This window comes from Callithrix jacchus, chromosome 17, assembly GCF_049354715.1.
Source record: "Callithrix jacchus isolate 240 chromosome 17, calJac240_pri, whole genome shotgun sequence".
Classification (NCBI taxonomy): domain Eukaryota; kingdom Metazoa; phylum Chordata; class Mammalia; order Primates; family Cebidae; genus Callithrix; species Callithrix jacchus.
Window position 1 is genome coordinate 82,840,512 of NC_133518.1, and position 21,017 is coordinate 82,861,528.

The following is a 21,017-nucleotide window of genomic DNA, read 5'->3' on the forward strand; positions in this document are numbered from 1 at the left end:
AAAACAGAGTAGAATAGGGCATTGTATATTTCTTCTGACAGATTATATTTAAAGCTATTTTGTTTTTAACATTTGGGTGCCTAGATAATATTTAGATTTTTTCGATTCAGGTAAAATTAGAATTTCTGTGTTTTACTTGAGAGAGCATATTGTGTTGGTTTATATACTCCAAAACAAAGTAGAAAAGGGCATTGTATATTTTTTCTTGCACATTATATTCAGAGTAATTTTGCTTATAACCTTCGGGTGCCTAGATAATATTTAAATTTTTTTGATTCCTGTAAAATTAGAATTTCGGAATTTTACATGAGAGAGCATACTGAGTTGGTGTATATACTCTAAAACAGAATATAATAGGGCATTGTGTACTTTTTCTAACAGATTATATTTAGAGCAATTTTGCTTTAAGCTTCTGGTCCCTAGATCATATTTAGATATTTTTCTAAACGGGTAAAATTAGAATTTCGTTATTTTTCATGGGAGAGCATACTTAGTTGGTGTATATACTCCAAAACAGAGTAGAATAGGGAATTGTATATTTTTTCTGACAGATTATATTCAGAGAAATTTTGTTTTTAACATTGGGGTGCCTAGATCATATGTAGATTTTTTCAATTCGGGACAAATTTGAATATTTGTATTTTACATGAGAGAGCAAACTGAGTTGGTGTATATACTCCAAAACAGAGTAGAATCAGGCATTGTATATTTTTTCAAACAGACTATATTCAGAGCCATTTTCTTTTAACTTTGGGGCGCCTACATAATATTTAGATTTTCTTCGATTCACGTAAATTTAGAAATTCGGTGTTTTACATGAGAGAGCATATTCAGTTGGTGTATATACTCCAAAAAAGAGTAGAAAATGGCATTATATATTCTTTCTGACAGACTATATTCAGAGCAATTTTGCTTTTAACATTCGGGTGCCTAGATAATATTTAGATTTTTTTTGATTCACGTAAAATTAGAATTTCGGTATTATACTTAAGAGAGCATATGGAGTTGTTGTATATCCTCCAAAACAGAGTAGAATAAGGCATTGTATATTTTTTCTGACAGATTATATTCAGAGCAATTTTGCTTTTAAGTTGCCTATATAATATTTAGATTTTTTTCGATTCACTTAAATATACAATTTCTGTATTTTACATGACAGAGCATATGAAGTTGGTGTATATACTCCAAAACAGAGTAGAATAGGGCATTGTATATTTTTCTGACAATTTATATTCCGAACAATTTTGTTTTTAACATTGGGGTGCCTATATAATATTTAGATTTTTCCATTTGGGTAAAATTAGAATTTCTGTATTTTAACTGAGAGAGCATACTGAGTTGGTGTATATACTCCAAAACAGTGTAGAATAAGGCATTGTATTTTTTTTCTAACAGACTATATTCAGAGTCACTTTCTATTAACTTTGGGGTGCCTAGATATTATTTAGATTTATTTCGATTCACGTAAAATTAGAATTTCCGTATTTTACATGAGAGAGCATACTAAGTTGGTGTATGTACTCCAAAACAGAGTAGAATAGGGCATTGTATATTTTTTCTGACAGATTATATTCAGATTAATTTTGCTTTTAACATTGGGGTGTCTAGATAATATTTAGATTTTTTTCGATTCATGTAAATTTAGAATTTCGGTATTTTACATGAGAGAGTATACTGAGTTGGTGTTTATATTCCAAAACAGATTAGAATAGGGCATTGTATATATTTTCTGACAGATTATATTCAGAGCAACTTTGCTTTTAACATTGGGGTGCCTAGATTATAATTAGATAATATTAAGTTTTTTTATCTTTGCTTAAATATAGAATTTCTGTATTTTACATGAGAGAGCATATGGAGTTGGTTTATATACTCCAAAACAGAGTAGAATACAGTATAGTATATTTTTTCTAACGGACAATACTCAGTGCCATTTTCTTTTAACTTTGGGGGCCTAGATATTATTAAGATTCTTTTCGATTCGCGAAAAATTCGAATTTCGGTATTCTATATGAGAGAGCATACTGAGTTGGTGTATATACTCCAAAACAGAGTACAATAAGGCATTGTATATTTTTTGTAACAGAGTATATTCATACCCATTTTATTTTAACTTTGGGGTGCCTAGATATTATTTGGATATTTTTCGAATCGCGTAAAATTAGAATTTTTGTATTTTACATAAGATAGCATATTGATGTAGTGTATATTCACCAAAACAGAGTAGAAAAGGGCATTGAATATTTTTTCTGACAGATTATATTCAGAGCAATTTTGCTTTTAACACTGGGGTGCCTAGATGTTATATAGATTTTTGTGATTCAGTCAAGTATAGAGTTTTTGTATTTTACATGAGAGAGCATATGGAGTTGGTGTATATACTCCAGAACAGAGTAGAATAGGGCATTGTATATTTTTTCTAACAGATTATATTCAGAGCAATTTTGTTTTTAAAATTGGAGTGCCTAGATAATATTTAGATTTTTCTCTCCTCGCTTAAATATAGAATTTCTGTATTTTACATTAAAGAGCATATTGAGTTGGTGTATATACTCCAAAACAGAGTAGAATAAGGCATTTTATATTTTTTCTGACAGATTATATTCAGAGCAATTTTGCTTTTAGCTTTGGATTGTCTAGATAATATTTAGATTTTTTCAGATTCAGGTAAAATTAGAATTTTTCTATTTTACAGGAGGGAGCATACTGAGTTTGTGTATATACTAGAAAACAGAGTAGAATAAGGCATTGTATATTTTTTGTAACAAACTATATTCAGAGATATTTTCTTTGAACTTTGGGGCACATAGATATTATTTAGATATTTTGATTCTCGTAAAATTAGAATTTCGGTATTTGACATGAGATAGCATATTGAATTAATGTATATACTCCAAAACAGAGTAGAAAAGGGCATTGTATATTTTTTCTGAGACATTTTATTCAGAGCAATTTTGCTTTTAACATTCGGTTGCCTATATAATATTTAGATTTATTTCAATTCACGTGAAATTAGAATTTTGGTATTTTACATGAGAGAGCATACTGAGTTAATTTATATACTTCAAAACAGAGTAAAATAGGGCTTTGCATATGTTTTCTGACAGATCATATTCAGAGCAATTTTGCTTTTAACTTTGGGGTGCCTAAGTAATATTTAGATTTTTTTAGATGCACGTCAAATTAGAATTTCTCTATTTTACATGAAAGAGCATACTCAGTCGGTGTATGTACACCAAAACAGAGTAGAATAGGCCGTTTTATATTTTTTCTGACAAATTATATTCAGAGAAATTTGTTTTTAACATTGGGGTGCCTAGATAATATTTAGATTTTTTCGATTCGGGTAAAATTAGAATTTCTGTGTTTTACATGAGAGAGCATATTGAGTTGGTGTATATACTCCAAAACAGAGTAGAAATGAGCATTATATATTTTTTCGTACACATTATTTTACGAGCAATTTTGCTCATAACCTTCGGGTGCCTAGATAATATTTAGATTTTTTTCGATTCACGTAAATTTAGAATTTCAGAATTTTATATGAGAGAGCATACTGAGTTGGTGTATATACTCCAAAACAGGGTAGAATAGGTCATTGTATATTTTTTCTTACATATTATATCCAGAGCAATTTTTCTTTTAACATTGGCATGCCTAGATAACATTTCAGTTTTTTTGATTTGGGTAAAATTAGAATTTCAGTATTTTACATCAGAGAGCATATGGAGTTGGTGTATATACTCCAAAACAGAGTAAAAAAGGGCATTATATATTTTTTCTGACAGATTATATGCAGAGCAATTTTGCTTTTAACATTCGCGTGCCTAGATAATATTTAAATTTTTTTGAATCCGGTAAAATTAGAATTTTGGTATTTTACATGAGAGAGCACACTGAGTTGGTGTATATACTCCAAAACAGAGTAGAATAATGTATTGTATATTTTCTCTAACAGACTATATTCAGAGCAATTTTCTTTTAAATTTGGGGCGCCTAGATATTATTTAGACTTTTTTCGATTCACGTAAAATTAGAATTTCTGTATTTTACCTGAGAGAGCATATTGAGTTGGTGTATATACTCGAAAACAGAGTAGAAAAGGGCATTGTATATTTTCTCTGGCAGATTATATTCAGAGCAATTTTGCTTTTAAAATTCGGGTGCCTAGATAATATGTAGATTTTTTTCCAATCACGTAAATATAGAATTTCTGTATTCTATATGAGGGAGCATACTGAGTTGGTGTATATACTCCAAAACACAGTAGAATAAGGCATTGTATATTTTTTCTAACAGAGTATATTTATAGCCATTTTCTTTTAACTTTGGGGCGCCTAGATATTATTTGGTTTTTTTTCGATTCGCGTAAATTTACAATTTCGGTATTTTACATGAGATAGCATATTGAGGTAGTGTATATACTACAAAACAGAGTAGAAAAGGGCATTGTATATTTTTTTCTGACAGAGTATATTTAGAGCAATTTTTATTTTAACATTGGGGTGCCTAGATATTATTTAGAATTTTTTCGATTCGGTCAAATATTGAATTTTGTATTTTACATGAGAGAGCATATGGAGTTGGTGTATATACTCCTAAACAGAGTAGAATAGGGCATTGTATATTTTTTCTGACATAATATATTCACAGCAATTTTGTTTTTATCATTGTGGTGCCTAGATATTATTTAGATTTTTTTTGATTCGCATAAAATATGAATTTCGGTATTTTACTTCAGAGAGCATATTGAGTTGGTTTATACACTCCAAAACAGAGTAGACAAGGACATTGTACATTTTGTCAGACAGTTTATATTCAGAGCAATTTTGCTTTAAACATTGGGGTGCCTAGATAATATTTAGATTTTTTTCGATCCGCGTAAAATTAGAATTTCGGTATTTTACATGAGAGAGCATATTGAGTTGGTGTATATACTCCAAAACAGAGTAGAAAAGGCATTGTATATTTTTTCTGACAGATTCCATTCAGAGCAATTTTGCTTTTAACATTGCTGTGCCTAGATAATATTTAGATTTTCTTCGATTCGCTTAAATATAGACTTTTTGTATTTTACATGAGAGAGCATATGGAGTTGGTGTATATACTCCAAAACAGAGTAGAATAGGGCATTGTATATTTTTTCTGACAGATTATATTCAGAGCCATTTTTTTAACACTGAGGTGCCTAGATAATATTTAGATATTTTCGATTCGGGTAAACATATAATTTCAGTTTTTTACATGATAGAGCATACTGAGTTGGTATATATACTCTGAAACAGGGTAGAATAAGGCATTGTATATTTTTTCTAACAGACTATATTCAGAGCCATTTTCTTTTAACTTTGGGGCGCCTAGATATTTTTTAGATTTTTTTCGATTTGCGAAAATTAGAATTTCTTTATTTTACATCAGACATCATATTGAGTTGGTGTATATATTACAAAACCGAGTAGAAATGGGCATTGTATATTTTTTATGACAGATGATATTTAGAACAATTTCGCTTTTAACATTGGGGTGCCTAGATAATATTTAGATTTTTTCGATTCTCTTAAATATAAAATATATGGATTTGGTGTATACACTCCAAAACAGAGTAGAAAAGAGCATTTTATATTTTTTCTGACGGAGTATATTCAGAGCAATTTTGCTTTTAACATTGGGGTGCCTAGATAATATTTAGATTTTTTCGATTTGGGAAAAATTAGAATTTCAGTATTTTACATGAGGGACCACATTGAGTTGATGTATATACTCCAAAACAGAGTAGAATAGGGCGTTGTGTATTTTCTCTAACAGACTATATTCAGAGCCATTTTCTTTTAACTTTGGTGTGCCTAGATAATATTTAGATTTTATTTGATTCACGTAAAATTAAAATTTCGATATTTTATATGAGAGAGCATATTGACTTGGTGTATATACAAAAAACGGAGTAGAAAAGGGCATTGTATATTTTGTCTGACAGTTTATATTTAGAGCAATTTTGCTTTTAACATTGGAATGCCTAGATTATATTTAGAATTTTTAAATTCGCTTAAATATAGAATTTCTCTATTTTATATGAGAGAGCATATGTAGTTGGTGTATATACTACAAAACAGAGTAGATTAGGGCATTGTATAATTTTTCTGACAGATTATATTCAGGGCAATTTTTCTTTTAACATAGGGGTTTCCAGATAATATTTAGATTTTATTCGATTCGCGTATAATTAGAATTTCTGTTTTTTATATGAGCGCATATTGATTTGGTGTATATACTAAAAAACAAAGTAGAAAATGGCATTGTATATTTTTTCTGACAGTTTATATTCAGAGAAATTTTGCTTTTAACATTGGGGTGCCTAGATAATATTTAGATTTTTATCGATTCGCTTAAATACAGAATTTCTGTATTTTACATGAGCGAGCATATGGAGTTGGTGTATATTCTCCAAAACAGAGTAGAAAAGGGCATTGTATATTTTTTCTTACATATTATATTCAGAGGAATTTTGTTTTAAACATTGGGGTGCCTAGATAATATTTAGATACTTTCGATTCGCTTAAAGATAGAATTTCTGTATTTTACATGTGAGAGAATATGGAGTTGTTGTATATACTCCAAAACAGAGTAGAATAGGGCATTGTATATTTTTTCTGACAGATTATATTCAGAGCAATTTTGTTTTTTACATTGAGAAGCCTAGATAATATTTAGATTTTTTCGATTCGGTTACGTTAGAATTTCGGTATTTGACATGAGAGAGCATACTGAGTTGGTGTATATACTCCAAAAGAGTAGAATAAAGCACTCTATATTTTCTCTAAAAGACTATATTCAGAGCCATTTTCTTTTAATTTTTGTGCGCCTAGATATTATTTCGATTTTTTTCGATCCACGTAAAATTAGAATTTCGGTATTTTACATGAGAGAGCATATTGTGTTGTTTTATTTACTGCAAAACAGAGTAGAAAAGGGCATTGTATATTTTTTCTGACAGATAATACTCAGAGCAATTTTGTTTCTAACATTGGGGTGCCTAAATAATATTTAGGTTATTTTTCATTGGGGTAAAATTAGAATTTCTGTATTTTACATGCTAGAGCAAACTGAGTTTGTGTATATACTCCAAATCAGAGTAGAAAAGGGCATTGTATATTTTTTCTGACATTATATTCAGAGCAATTTTGCTTTTATCATAGGGGAGTCTAGATAATATTTAGATTTTATTCGATTCGCGTAAAATTAGAATTTCGGTATTTTATATGAGAGAGCATATTGATTTGGTGAATATACTAAAAAACAGAGTAGAAAAGGGCATTGTATATTTTTTCTGACATGATATTCAGAGCAATTTTGCTTTTATCATAGGGGTGCCTAGATAATATTTAGATTTTATTCGATTCACGTAAAATTAGAATTTCTGTATTTTACATGAGAGAGAACACTGAGTTGGTGTATATCCTCCAAAACACAGTAGAAAAAGGCATTGTATATTTTCCTTAACACACTATATTCAGACCCTTTTGCTTTTAACTTTGGGGGGCCTAGATATTATTTAAATTTTTTTGATTCGCGTATAATCAGAATTTCCGTATTTTACATGAGAGAGCATAATAACTTGGTGTATATACTACAAAACAAAGTCGAAAAAGGCATTGTATATTTTTTCTGACAGATTATATTCAGAACAATTTTGCTTTTAACATTGGGGTGCCTAGATAATTTTTTGATTTTTTTCCATTTGCTTAAATACAGAATTTTTGTATTTTACATGAGAGAGCATATGGAATTGGTGTATATACTCCAAAAGAGAGTAGAATAGGGCATTGTATATTTTTTCTGACAGATTATATTCAGAGCAATTTTGCTTTTAACATTGGGGTGCCTAGATAATTAGATTTCTTTCGATTCACTTAAATAAGGAATTTCTTTATTTTACATGAGAGAGCATATAAAGTTGGTGTATATACTCCAAAAAAGAGTAGAATACGGCATTGTATATTTTTTCTGACAGAATATATTCAGACCCATTTTCTTTTAACTTTGGGGCGCCTTGATATTATTCAGATTTTTTCCATTCACGTAAAATTAGAATTTCAGTATTTTACATGAGAGAGCATATTGAGTTTGTGAATATACTCCAGAACAGAATAGAAAAGGGCATTGTATATTTTTTCTGACAGATTATATTCAGAGCAATTTTGCTTTTAACATAGGGATGCCTAGATAATATTTTTATTTTTTTCGGTTCGCTTAAATATAGAATTTATGTATTTTTTATTTGAGAGCATATGAAGTTGGTGTATATACTCCAAAACAGAGTAGAATAGGGCATTGTATATTTTTTATGATAGACTTTATTTAGAGAAATTTTGTTTCTATCATTGGGGTGCCTAGATAATATTTAAATTTTTTTGATTCGGGTAAAATTAGAATTTCGGTATTTTACATGAGAGAGCATACTGAGTTGTTGTATATACTCCAAAACAGAGTAGAATAACGCATTGTATATTTTCTCTGACAGATTATATTCAGTGAAATTTTGTTCATAACTTTGGGGTGTCAAGATAATATTTAGATTTTTTCAATTCGGGTAAAATTAGAATTTTGGTATTTTACATGAGAGAGCATATGGAGTTGGTGTATATACTCCAAAAAAGAGTAGAAAAAGGCATTGTATATTTTTTCTGACAGATTATATTCAGAGCAATTTTGCTTTTAACATAGGGTTGCCTAGATAATATTTTGATTTTTTTCGGTTCGCTTAAATATAGAATTTATATATTTTTTATTTGAGAGCATATTAAGTTGGTGTATATACTCCAAAACAGAGTAGAATAGGGCATTGTATATTTTTTCTGACAGATTATATTCAGAGCAATTTTGCTTCTAACATTAAGGTGCCTAGATAATATTTAGATTTTTTTCGATTCACTTAAATATAAAATTTCTGTATTTTACATGAGAGAGCATACGGAGTTGGTGCATATACTCCAAAAAAGACTAGAATAGGGCATTGTATATTTTTTCTGACAGATAATATTCAGAGCAATTTTGTTTTTAACATTGGGGTGCCTAGATAATATTTAGCTTTTTTCAATTCGGGTAAAATTAGAATTTCAGTATTTTACATGAGAGAGCATACTGACTTGGTGTATATACTCCAAAACATAGTAGAATAAAGCATTGTCTATTTTCTCTAACAGACTATATTTAGAGCCATTTTCTTTTAACATTGGGACGCCTACATATTATTTAGATTATTTTCCATTAAGGTAAAATTAGAATTTTGGTACTTTACCTGAGAGAGCGTACTGAGTTGGTGTATATACCCCAAAAAAGAGTGAAAACGGCATTGTATCTTTTTTCTGACAGATTGTTTTCAGAGCAATTTTTATTTTTTCATTGGGGTGCCTAGATAATATTTAGATTTTTTTCGATTCACGTATAAATATAATTTCGGTATTTTACATGAGAGAGCACACTGAGTTGGTGTATATACTCCAAAACAGAGTAGAAGAAGGCATTGTATGTTTTTTCTGACCAATTATATTCAGAGAAATTTTGCTATTAACATTGGGGACCCTAGATTATATTTAGATTTTTTTTGATTCGCATAAATATAGAATTTCTCTATTTTACATGAGAGAGCATATTGTGTTGGTGTACATACTCCAAAACAGAGTAGAATAAAGCATTGTATATTTTTTCTGACAGATTATATTCAGAGCAATTTTGCTTTTAACATTGGGGTGCCTAGATAATATTTAGAATTTTTTCAATTCGTTTAAATACAGAATTTCTGTATATTAAAATAGAGAGCATATGGAGTTGGTGTATATACTCCAAAACAGAGTAGAATAGGGAATTGCATATTTTGTCTGACAGATTATATTCAGAGCAATTTTGTTTTTAACATCGTGGTGCCTAGATAATATTTAGATTCTTTCGATTTGGGTAAAATTAGAATTTCCCTATTTTACATGAGAGAGCAAACTGAGTTGGTGTATATACTCAAAACAGAGTAGAATAAGGTATTGTATATTTTTTCTAACAGACTATATTCAGAGCGATTTCCTTTTAACTTTGGGGTGCCTAGATATTCTTTAGGTTTCATCCATTCACGTAAAATTAAAATTTCAGTATTTTACATGAGAGAGCATATGGAGTTGGTGTATATACTCCAAAAAAAGGAGAATAGGGCATTATATATTATCTCTGACAGATTATATTCAGAGCAATTTTTCTTTTGACCTTCGTTTGCCTAGACAATATTTAGATTTTTTGATTTGCTTAAATATAGAATTTCTGTATTTTACATGAGAGAGCATATGGAGTTGGTGTATGTACTCCAAAACAGAGTAGAATAGGGTATTGTATATTTTTTTTGACAGATTATATTCAGAGAAAGTTTGTTTTTAACATTGGGGTGACTAGACAATATTTAGATTTTTTCGATTCGAGTAGAATTTGAATTTTGATATTTTACATGAGAGAGCATACTGAGTTGGTGTATATACTCCAAAACAGAGTAGAATCAGGCATTGTGTATTTTTTTTTAACAGACTATATTCAGAGCCATTTTCTTTTAAGATTGGGGCGCCTAGATATTATTTAGATTTTTTTCGACTCACGTAAATTTCGAATTTCTGTATTTTACCTGAGAGAGCATATTGAGCTGGTGTATATACGGCAAAACAGAGTACTAAATTGCATTGTATATTTTTTCTGACAGATAATATTCAGAGAAATTTTGCTTTTAATATTTTAATAGCCATTTTCTTTTAACTTTGTGGCACCTAGATATTATTTAAATTTTTTTCGATTCACGTAAAATTATAATATCGGTATTTTACACGAGAGAGCATACTGAGTTGGTGTATATACTCCAAAACAGAGTAGAATAGGGCATTGTTTATTTTTTCTGACATATTATATAGAGCAATTTTGCTTTTAACATTTGGATGCCTAGATAATATCTAAAATTTTTCGATTAGCGTAAAATTAGAATTTCGGTATTTTACATGAGAGAACATACTGAGTTGGCGTATATACTCCAAAACAGAGTAGAATAAGGTATTGTATATTTGTTCTAACAGACTATATTCAGAACCATTTTTTTTTAACGTTGGTGCGCCTAGATATTATTTAGATTTTCTTCGATTTTCGTAAAATTAGAATTTCTGTATTTTACATGAGAGAGCATATTTAGTTGGTGTATAAAATCCAAAACAAAGTAGAAAAGGGCATTATATATTTTTTGGCAGATTATATTAATAGAAATTTTGCTTTTAATATTGGGGTGCCTAGATTATATTTAGATATTTTCGATTCGATTAAATATAGAATTTCTGTATTTTACATTAGAGAGCATATGGAGTTGGTCTATATACTCCAAAACACAGTAGAATAGGGCATTGTATATTTTCTCTGACAGATTATATTCAGAGCAATTTTGTTTTTAAAATTGGGGTGCCTAGAAAACATTTGGTTTTATTCGATTCGGGTAAAATTAGAATTTCTGTATTTTACATGAGAGAGCATCCTGAGTTGGTGTATATACTGCAAAACAGAGTAGAATAAGGCATTGTATATTTTCTCAGAGACTATATTCAGAGCCAGTTTCTTTTAACTTTGGGGCGCCTAGATATTATTTAGAATTTTTTCGATTCGTGTAAATCTAGAATTTCGTTTTTTTTTACATGAGAGAGCATATTTAGTTGGTGTATATATTCCAAAACAGGGTAGAAAAGAGCATTCTATATTTTTTCTGAACAGACTATATTCAGAACAATTTTGCTTTTAACATTCGGATGCCTAGATAATATTTGAAATTTTTTACCTAGATATTATTTAGATTTTTTTCGATTCATGTAAAATTAGAATTTCGGTTTTTTACGTGAGAGAGCATATTGAGTTGGTGTATATACTGCAAAACAGAGTAGAATAAGGCATTGTATATTTTCTCAGAGACTATATTCAGAGCCAGTTTCTTTTAACTTAGGGGCGCCTAGATATTATTTAGATTTTTTTTGATTCACGTAAATTTATAATTTCGGTTTTTTACATTAGAAAGCATATAGAGTTGGTGAATATAATCCAAAACAAAGTAGAAAAGGGCATTGTATATTTTTTTCTGAACAGATTATATTAAGAGCAATTTTGCTTTTAACATTCGGGTGCCTAGATAATATTTAGATTTTTTTCAATACACGTAAATTTAGAATTTTGGTATTTTACATGAGAGAGCATACTGAGTTGGTGTATATACTCCAAAACAGAGTGGAAAAGGGCATTGTATATTTTTTCTGACAGATTATATTCAGAGAAATTTTGCTTTTTACATTGGGGTGCCTAGATAATATTTAGATTTTTTTCGATTCGCTTAAATATAGAATTTATGTATTTTCAATGAGATAGCATATGGAGTTGGTGTATATACTCCCAAAAAGTGTAAAATAGGGCATTGTGTATTTTTTCTGACAGATTATATTCAGAGCAATTTTGTTTTTAACATTGGGGCGCCTAGATCAAATTTAGATTTTTTCGATTCGGGTAAAATTAGAATTTCTGTATTTTACATGAGAGAGCATATGGAGTTGGTGTATATACTCCAAAAGAGAGTAGAATAGGGCATTGTATATTTTTTCTGACACACTATATTTAGAGCAATTTTATTTTTAACATTGGGGTGTCTAGATAATATTTAGATTTTTTTTGATTCGCTTAAATTTTGAATTTCTATATTTTATATGAGAGAGCATACTGAGTTGGTGTATGTACTCCAAAACAAAGTAGAATACGGCATTGTATATTTTCTCTAACAGACTATATTCAGAGCCATTTTCTTTTAACTATGGGGCGTGTAAGACTTTATTCGATTCACGTAATATTAGAATTTCCGTAATTTACCAGAGAAAGCATATTGAGTTGCTGTATATACTCCAAAATAGAGTAGAAAAGGACATTGTATATTTTATATGACAGAATATATGCAGAGCAGTTTTGCATTTAACATTGTGTTGCCTAGATAATATTTAGATTTTTTTCGATTCGCTTAAATATAGAATTTCTGTATTTTACATGAGAGAGCACATGGAGTTGTTGTATATACTGCAAAACAGAGTAGAATAGGGCATTGTATATTTTTTCTGAAAGATAATATTCAGAAAAATTTTGTTTTTAACATTGGGGTGCCAAGATAATATTTAGATTTTGTTCGATTCACTTAAATTAATAATTTCGGTATTTTACATGAGAGAGCATATTGAGTTGGTGTATATACTCCAAAACAGAGTAGAAAAGGGCATGGTATATTTTTTCTGACAGATTATAATCAGAGAAAGTTTGCTTTTAAACTCCGGGTACATAGATAATATTTAGATTATTTTCGATTCGGGTAAATTTAGAATTTCGGCATTTTACATGAGAGAGCATACTGAGTTGGTATATTTACACCAAAACAGAGTAGAATAGGGCATTGTATATTTTTTCTGACAGACTATATTCAGAGCAATTTTGCTTTTAACTTTGGGGTGCCTAGATAATATTTACATTTTTTTAGATTCATGTAAAATTAGAATTTCTCTATTTTACATGAGAGAGCATACTGAGTTGGTCTATGTACACCAAAACAGAGTAGAATAGGGGATTGTATATATTTTGTGACAGATTATATTCAGAGAAATTTTGTTTTTAACATCGGGGTGCCTAGATAATATTTAGATTTTTCTGATTCGTGTAAAATTAGAATTTCGGTATTTTACATTGGAGAGCACACTGAGTTGGTGTATATACTCCAAAACAGATTAGAATAAGGCATTGTATATTTTTTCTAACAGACTATATTCAGAGCCATTTTCTTTTAACTTTGGCGTGCCTAGATATTATTTATATTTTTTTCAATTTGCATAAAATTAGAATTTCGCTATTTTACATGAGAGCGCATATTGAGTTGCTGCATATACTCCAAAACAGAGTAGAAAAGGGCATTGGATATTTTTTATGACAGATTATATTCAGAGCAATTTTGCTTTTAACTTTGGGGTGCCTAGATAATATTTAGATTTTTTTAGATTCACGTAAAATTAGAATTTCTCTATTTTACATGAAAGAGCATACTGAGTTGGTGTATATACACCACAACAGAATAAAATAGGGCATTTTATATTTTTTCTGACATATTATATTCGGAGCACTTTTCTTTTTAACTTTGGGGTGCCTAGATAATATTTATATTTGTTTCAATTCGCTTAAATATAGAATTTCTTTATTTTACATGAGAGAGCATATGGAGTTGGTGTATACGCTCCAAAAAAGAGTAGAATAGGGCATTATATATTTTTTCTGACATATGATATTCAGAGAAATTTTGTTTTCAACATTGCGGTGCGTAGATAATATTTATATTTTTTCGATTCGGGTGAAATTAGTATTTCTGTATTTTACATTAGAGAGCATACTGCGTTGGTGTATATACTCCAAAACAAAGTAGAATAAGTCATTGTATATTTTTTCTAACAGACTATATTCAGAGCCATTTTCTTTTAACTTGTGGCGTCTAGATGTTATTTACATTTTTTTCAATTCGTGTAAATTTAGAATTTCGGTATTTTACATGAGGGAGCATACTGAGTTGGTGTATATTCTGTATAACACAGTAGAATAAGGTATTGTATATTTTTTTAACAGACTATATTCAGAGCCATTTTCTTTAACTTTGGGGTGCCTAGATATTATTTAGATTTTTTTCGATTCGCTTAAATATAGAATTTCTGTATTTTATATAAGACAGCATATTGAGTTGGTGTATATACACCAGTACAGAGTAGAATAGAACATTGTATATTTTTTCTGACAGTTTATATTCAGAGCAATTTTGTTTCTTACATTGGGGTGCCTAGATAATATTTATATTTTCTTTAAATCGCTTAAATATAGAATTTTTGTATTTTATATTAGAGAGCATATGGAGTTGGTGTATATACTCCAAAACAGAGTAGAATAGGGCATTGTATATTTTTTCAGACAGATTATATTCAGAGCAATTTTGTTTTTAACATTGGGGTGCCTAGATAATATTTAGATTTTTTCGATTCGGGTAAAATTAGAATTTTGGTATTTTACATGAGAGAGCATACTGAGTTTGTGTATATACTCCAAAACAGATTAGAATGAGGCTTTGTATATTTGTTCTAGCAGACTATATTTAGAGCCATTTCCTTTTAACTTTGGAGTGCCAAGATATTATTTATATTTTTTTCAATTCACATAAAATTATAATTTCTGTATTTTACATGAGAGCGCATGTTGAGTTGCTGCATATACCCCAAAACAAAGTAGAGAAGGGCATTGTATATTTTTTTAGACAGATTATATTCAGAGCAATTTTGCTTTTAACTTTGGGGTGCCTAGATATTATTTGTATTTTTTTCAATTTGTGTTAAATTAGAATTTCGGTATTTTATTTGAGAGAGCATACTGAGTTCGTGTATATACACCAAAACAGAGTAGAATAAGGCATTGTATATTTTTTCTGAAAGATTATATTCAGAGAAATTTTGCTTTTAACTTTGGGGTGCCTAGATTATCTTTAGATATTTTTCAATTCGCTTAAATATAGAATTTCTGTATTTTATATGAGAGAGAATATGGAGTTGCTGTATATACTTTAAAACAGAGTAGAAAAGGGAATTGAATATTTTTTCTGATATATTATATCTAGAGCAATTTTGTTTTAACATTGGGGTGCCTAAATTATATTTGGATTTTTACGATTCGGGTAAAATTAGAATTTCAGTATTTTACATGAGAGAGCATACTGAGTTGTTGTATATACTCCAAAACAGAGTAGAATAAGTCATTGTATATTTTTCCTGACAGATTATATTCAGAGCAATTTTGTTTTAACATTGGGGTGCCTAGTTTATATGTAGATTTTTTTTGATTCGCTTAAATATTGAATTTCTGTATTTTACATGAGAGAGCGTACTGAGTTGGTGTATATACTCCAAAACAGAGTAGAAAAAAAAATTGTATATTTATTCAGACAGATTATATTCAGAGCAATTTTTCTTTTAACAATGGTGGGCCTAGATTATTTTAAGATATTTTTCAATTTGCTTAAATATAGAATTTCTGTATTTTACATGAGAGAGAATATGGAGTTGTTGTATGTACTGCAAAACAGAGTAGAAAAGGGAATTGAATATTTTTGCTGACAGATTATATTCAGAGCAATTTTTTTTTAACATTGGGGTGCCTAGATTATATTTAGATTTTTTTGATTCGGGTAAAATTAGAATTGCTGTATTTTACATGATAGAGCATACTGAGTAGCTGTATATACTCCAAAACAGAGTAGAATAAGACATTGTATATTTTTTCTAACAGACTATATTCAGAGCCATTTTCTTTTAACTTTGGGTTGTCTAGATTATATTTAGATTTTTTTCGATTCACGTAAAATTAGAATTTCGGCATTTCACATCAGAGAGCATATTGAGTTGATGTATATACTCTAAAACGGAGTAGAAAAGGGCATTGTATATTTTTTCTGACAGTTTATATTCAGAGCAATTTTTCTTTTACCATTCAGATGCCTAAATAATATTTATATTTTCTTCGATTCACGTAAAATTAGAATTTCGGTATTTTACATGAGAGAGCATACTGAGTTGGTGTATATACTTCAAAACAGAGTAGAATAAAACATTGTATATTTTTTCTGAGAGATTATATTCAGAGCAATTTTGCTTTTAACATTGCGGTGCCTAGATTATATTTAGATATTTTTCGATTCGCTTTAATATAGAATTTCTGTATTTTACATGAGAGAGCATATGGAGTTGGTGTATATACTCCAAACCAGAGTAGAATAGGGCATTGGATATTTTTTCTGACAGATTATATTCAGAGCAATTTTGTTTTTAACATGAAGGTGCCTAGATAATATTTAGATTTTGTTGATTCGGGTAAAATTAGAATTTCTGTATTTTACATGAGAGAGCATACTTAGTTGGTGTATATACTCCAAAACAGAGTAGAATAAGGCATTGTATATTTTCTTTAACAGACTATATTCAGAGCCAGTTTCTTTTAACTTTGGGGCGCCTAGATATTATTTAGATTTTTTTCGATTCGCGTAAAAGTAGAATTTCGGTTTTTTAGGTGAGAGAGCGTATTGAGTTGGTGTATATACTGCAAAACAAAGTAGAATAAGGCATTGTATATTTTCTCTAACAGACTATATTCAGAGCCAGTTTCTTTTAAATTTGGGGGGCCTAGATATTATTTAGATTTTTTTCGATTCGCTTAAAATTAGAATGTCGGCTTTTTACATGAGAGAGCATACTGAGTTGGTGTATATACTTCAAAACAGAGTAGAATAAGGGATTGTATATTTTTTCTGACAGATTATATTAAGAGAAATTTTGCTTTTAACATTCGGTTGCCTAGATAATATTTAGATTTTTCGATTCACGTAAAATTAGAATTTTGGTATTTTACATTGGAGAGCACACTGAGTTGGTGTATATACTCCAAAACAGAGTAGAATAAGGCATTGTATATTTTTTATGACAGATTATATTCAGAGCAATTTTGTTTTAATATTGGAGTGCCTAGATTTTATTTAGATTTTTTTTCAATTCGCCTCAATATAGAACTTCTGTATTTTACACTAGAGAGCATATAGATTTGGTGTATATACTCCAAAACAAAGTAGAATAGAACATTGTATATTTTTTTCTGACAGATTATATTCAGAGCAATTTTGTTTTTAACAATGGGGTGCCAAGATTATACTTAGATGTTTTCGATTCGTGTAAAATTATAATTTCTGTATTTTACATTAGAGAACATACTGAGTTGGTGTATATACTTCAAAACAGAGTAGAAAATGGCATTGTATATTTTTTCAGACAAATTATATTGAGAGCAATTTTGCTTTTAACATTGGGGTGCCTGGATAGTATTTAGATTTTTTTGATTCACGTAAAATTAGAATTTCTGTATTTTACATGAGAGAGCATACTGAGTTGGTGTATATACTCCAAAATAGAGTAGAATAAGGCATTGTATATTTTTTCTAACGGACCATATTGAGAGCCATTTTTTTTAACTTTGGGGTGCCTAGATAATATTTAGATTTTTTTCGATTCACATAAATTTAGAATTTCGGTATTTAACATGAGAGAGCATATTGAGTTGGTGTATATACACCAAAACAGAGTAGAAAAAGGCATTGTATATTTTTTCTGACAGTGTATATTCAGAGCAATTTTGCTTTTACCATTAGGGTGCCTAAATAATATTTAGAGTTCTTTCTATTCACGTAAAATTAGAATTTCCATAGTTTACATGAGAGAGCATGCTGAGTTGGTGTATATACTCCATAACAGAGTAGAATAAGGCATTGTATATTTTTTCTGACAGTGTATATTCAGAGCAATTTTGCTTTTACCATTTGGGTGCCTGGATAATATTTAGGTATAATTTGATTCACGTAAAATTAGAATTTCAGTATTTTACATGAGAGAGCATATGGAGTTGGTCTATATACTCCAAAAGAGAGTAGAATTGGGCATTGTATATTTTTTCTAACAGACTATATTCAGAGCCATTTTCTTTCATCTTTGGGGTGCCTAGATAATATTTAGATTTTTTTCGATTCACATAAGTTAGAATTTCGGTATTTTACATGAGAGAGCACTTTGAGTTGGTGTATATACTCCAAAACAGAGTAGAAAAGGGCATTTTATATTTTTTCTGAAAGATTATATTTAGAGCAATTTTGCTTTTAACATTCGGATGCCTAGATAATATTTAAAATTTTTCGCCTAGATATTATTTAGCTTTTTATCGATTCACGTAAAATTAGAATTTCGGTTTTTTACGTGAGAGAGCATATTGAGTTGGTGTATATACTGCAAAACAGAGTAGAATAAGGCATTGTATATTTCCTCAGAGACTATATTCAGAGCCAGTTTCTTTTAACTTTGGGGTGCCTAGATATTATTTAGATTTTTTTCGATTCACGTAAAATTAGAATTTCGGTTGCTTACATGAGAGAGCATATTGAGTTGGTGAATATAATCCAAAAAAGTGTAGAAAAGGGCATTGTATATTTTTTTCTAAACAGATTATATTCAGAGCAATTTTGCTTTTAACTTTCGGGTGCATAGATAATATTTAGATTTTTTTCAATTCACGTAAAATTAGAATTTAGGTATTTTACATGAGAGAGCACACTGAGTTGGTGTATATACTCCAAAACAGGGTAGAATAAGGCATTGTATATTTTTTCTGACAGATTATATTCAGAGCAATTTTCCTTTTAACATTGGGGTGCCTAGATAATATTTAGATTTTTTTCGATTCGCTTAAATATAGAATTTCTGTATTTTACATGAGAGAGCATATGGAGTTGGTGCATATATTCCAAAACAAAGTAGAATAGGGCGTTGCATATTTTTTCTGACAGATTATATTCAGAGCTATTTTGCTTTAAACACTGAGGTGCCTAGATAATATTTAAATTTTTTTTCGATTCGCTTAAATATAGAATTTGTATATTTTACATGAGAGAGCATACTGAGTTGGTTTATATACTCCAAAACAGAGTAGAATAAGGCATTGTATATTTTTTTTAACAGACTATATTCAGAGCCATTTTCTTTTAACTTTGGGGAGCCTAGATATTATTTAGATTTTTTCCGATTCGCGTAAAATTAGGATTTCGGTATTTTACATGAGAGAGCATATTTAGTTGGTGTATATACTCCAAAACAGAGTAGAAAAGGGCATTGTATATTTTTTCTGACAAATTATATTCAGAGCAATTTTGCTTTTTTCATTGGGGTGCCTGAAAAAATGTAGATTATTTTTGATTCATGTAAAATTCGAAATACGGTATTTTACATGAGAGAGCATACTGAGTTCGTGTATGTACTCCAAAACAGGGTAGAATAGGGCATTGTATGTTTTTTCTAAGAGACTATATTTAGAGCCTTTTTCTTTTAACTTTGGGGCGCCTAGATATTATTTAGGTTTTATTCGATTCGGGTAAAATTAGAATTAAATATTTTACATGAGAGAGCCAATTGATTTGGTGTATATACTCCGAAACAGAGTAGAAAAGGGCATTGTATATTTTTTCTGACATATTATATTCAGAGCAATTTTGCTTTTAACATTTGGGTGCCAAGATAATATTTAGATTTTTTTTGATTCCTTTAAATATAAAATATTTGTATTTTACCTGAGAGAGCATATATAGATGGTGTATATACTCAAAAACTAAGTAGAATAGAGCATTGTATATTTTTTCTGACAGATTATATTCACAGGTATTTTGTTTTTAACATTGGTGTGACTAGATATTATTTAGATATTTTCGATTCATGGAAAATTAGAATTTCGGTATTTTACATGATAGAGCATACTGAGTTGGTGTATATACTCCACAACAGAGTAGAATAAGGCATTGTACATTTTTTCTAACAGACTATATTCAGAGCCATTTTCTTTTAACTTTGGGGCACCTAGATATTATTTAGATTTTTTTCGATTCGCGTATATTTAGAATTTCGGTATTTTACATGAGAGAGCATATGGAGTTGGTGTATATACTCCAAAACAGAGTAGAATAGGGTAATGTATATTTTTTCTGACAGATTATATTCAGAGCAATTTTGTTTTTAACATTGGCGTGCCTAGGTAATATTTAGATTTTTTCGATATGCTTAAATGTAGAATTTCTGTATTTTACATGAGAGAACATATGGAGTTGGTGTATATACTCCAAAAGAGAGTAGAATAGGGCTTTGTATATTTTTTCTGACAGACTATATTCAGAGAAATTTTGTTTTTAACATTGGGTTGCCTAGATAATATTTAGATTTTTTCGATTCGGGTACAATTTGAATTTCGCTATTTTACGTGAGAGAGCATACTGAGTTGGTGTATATACTCCAACAAAGAGTAGAATACCGCATTGTACATTGCTTCAAACAGAATGTATA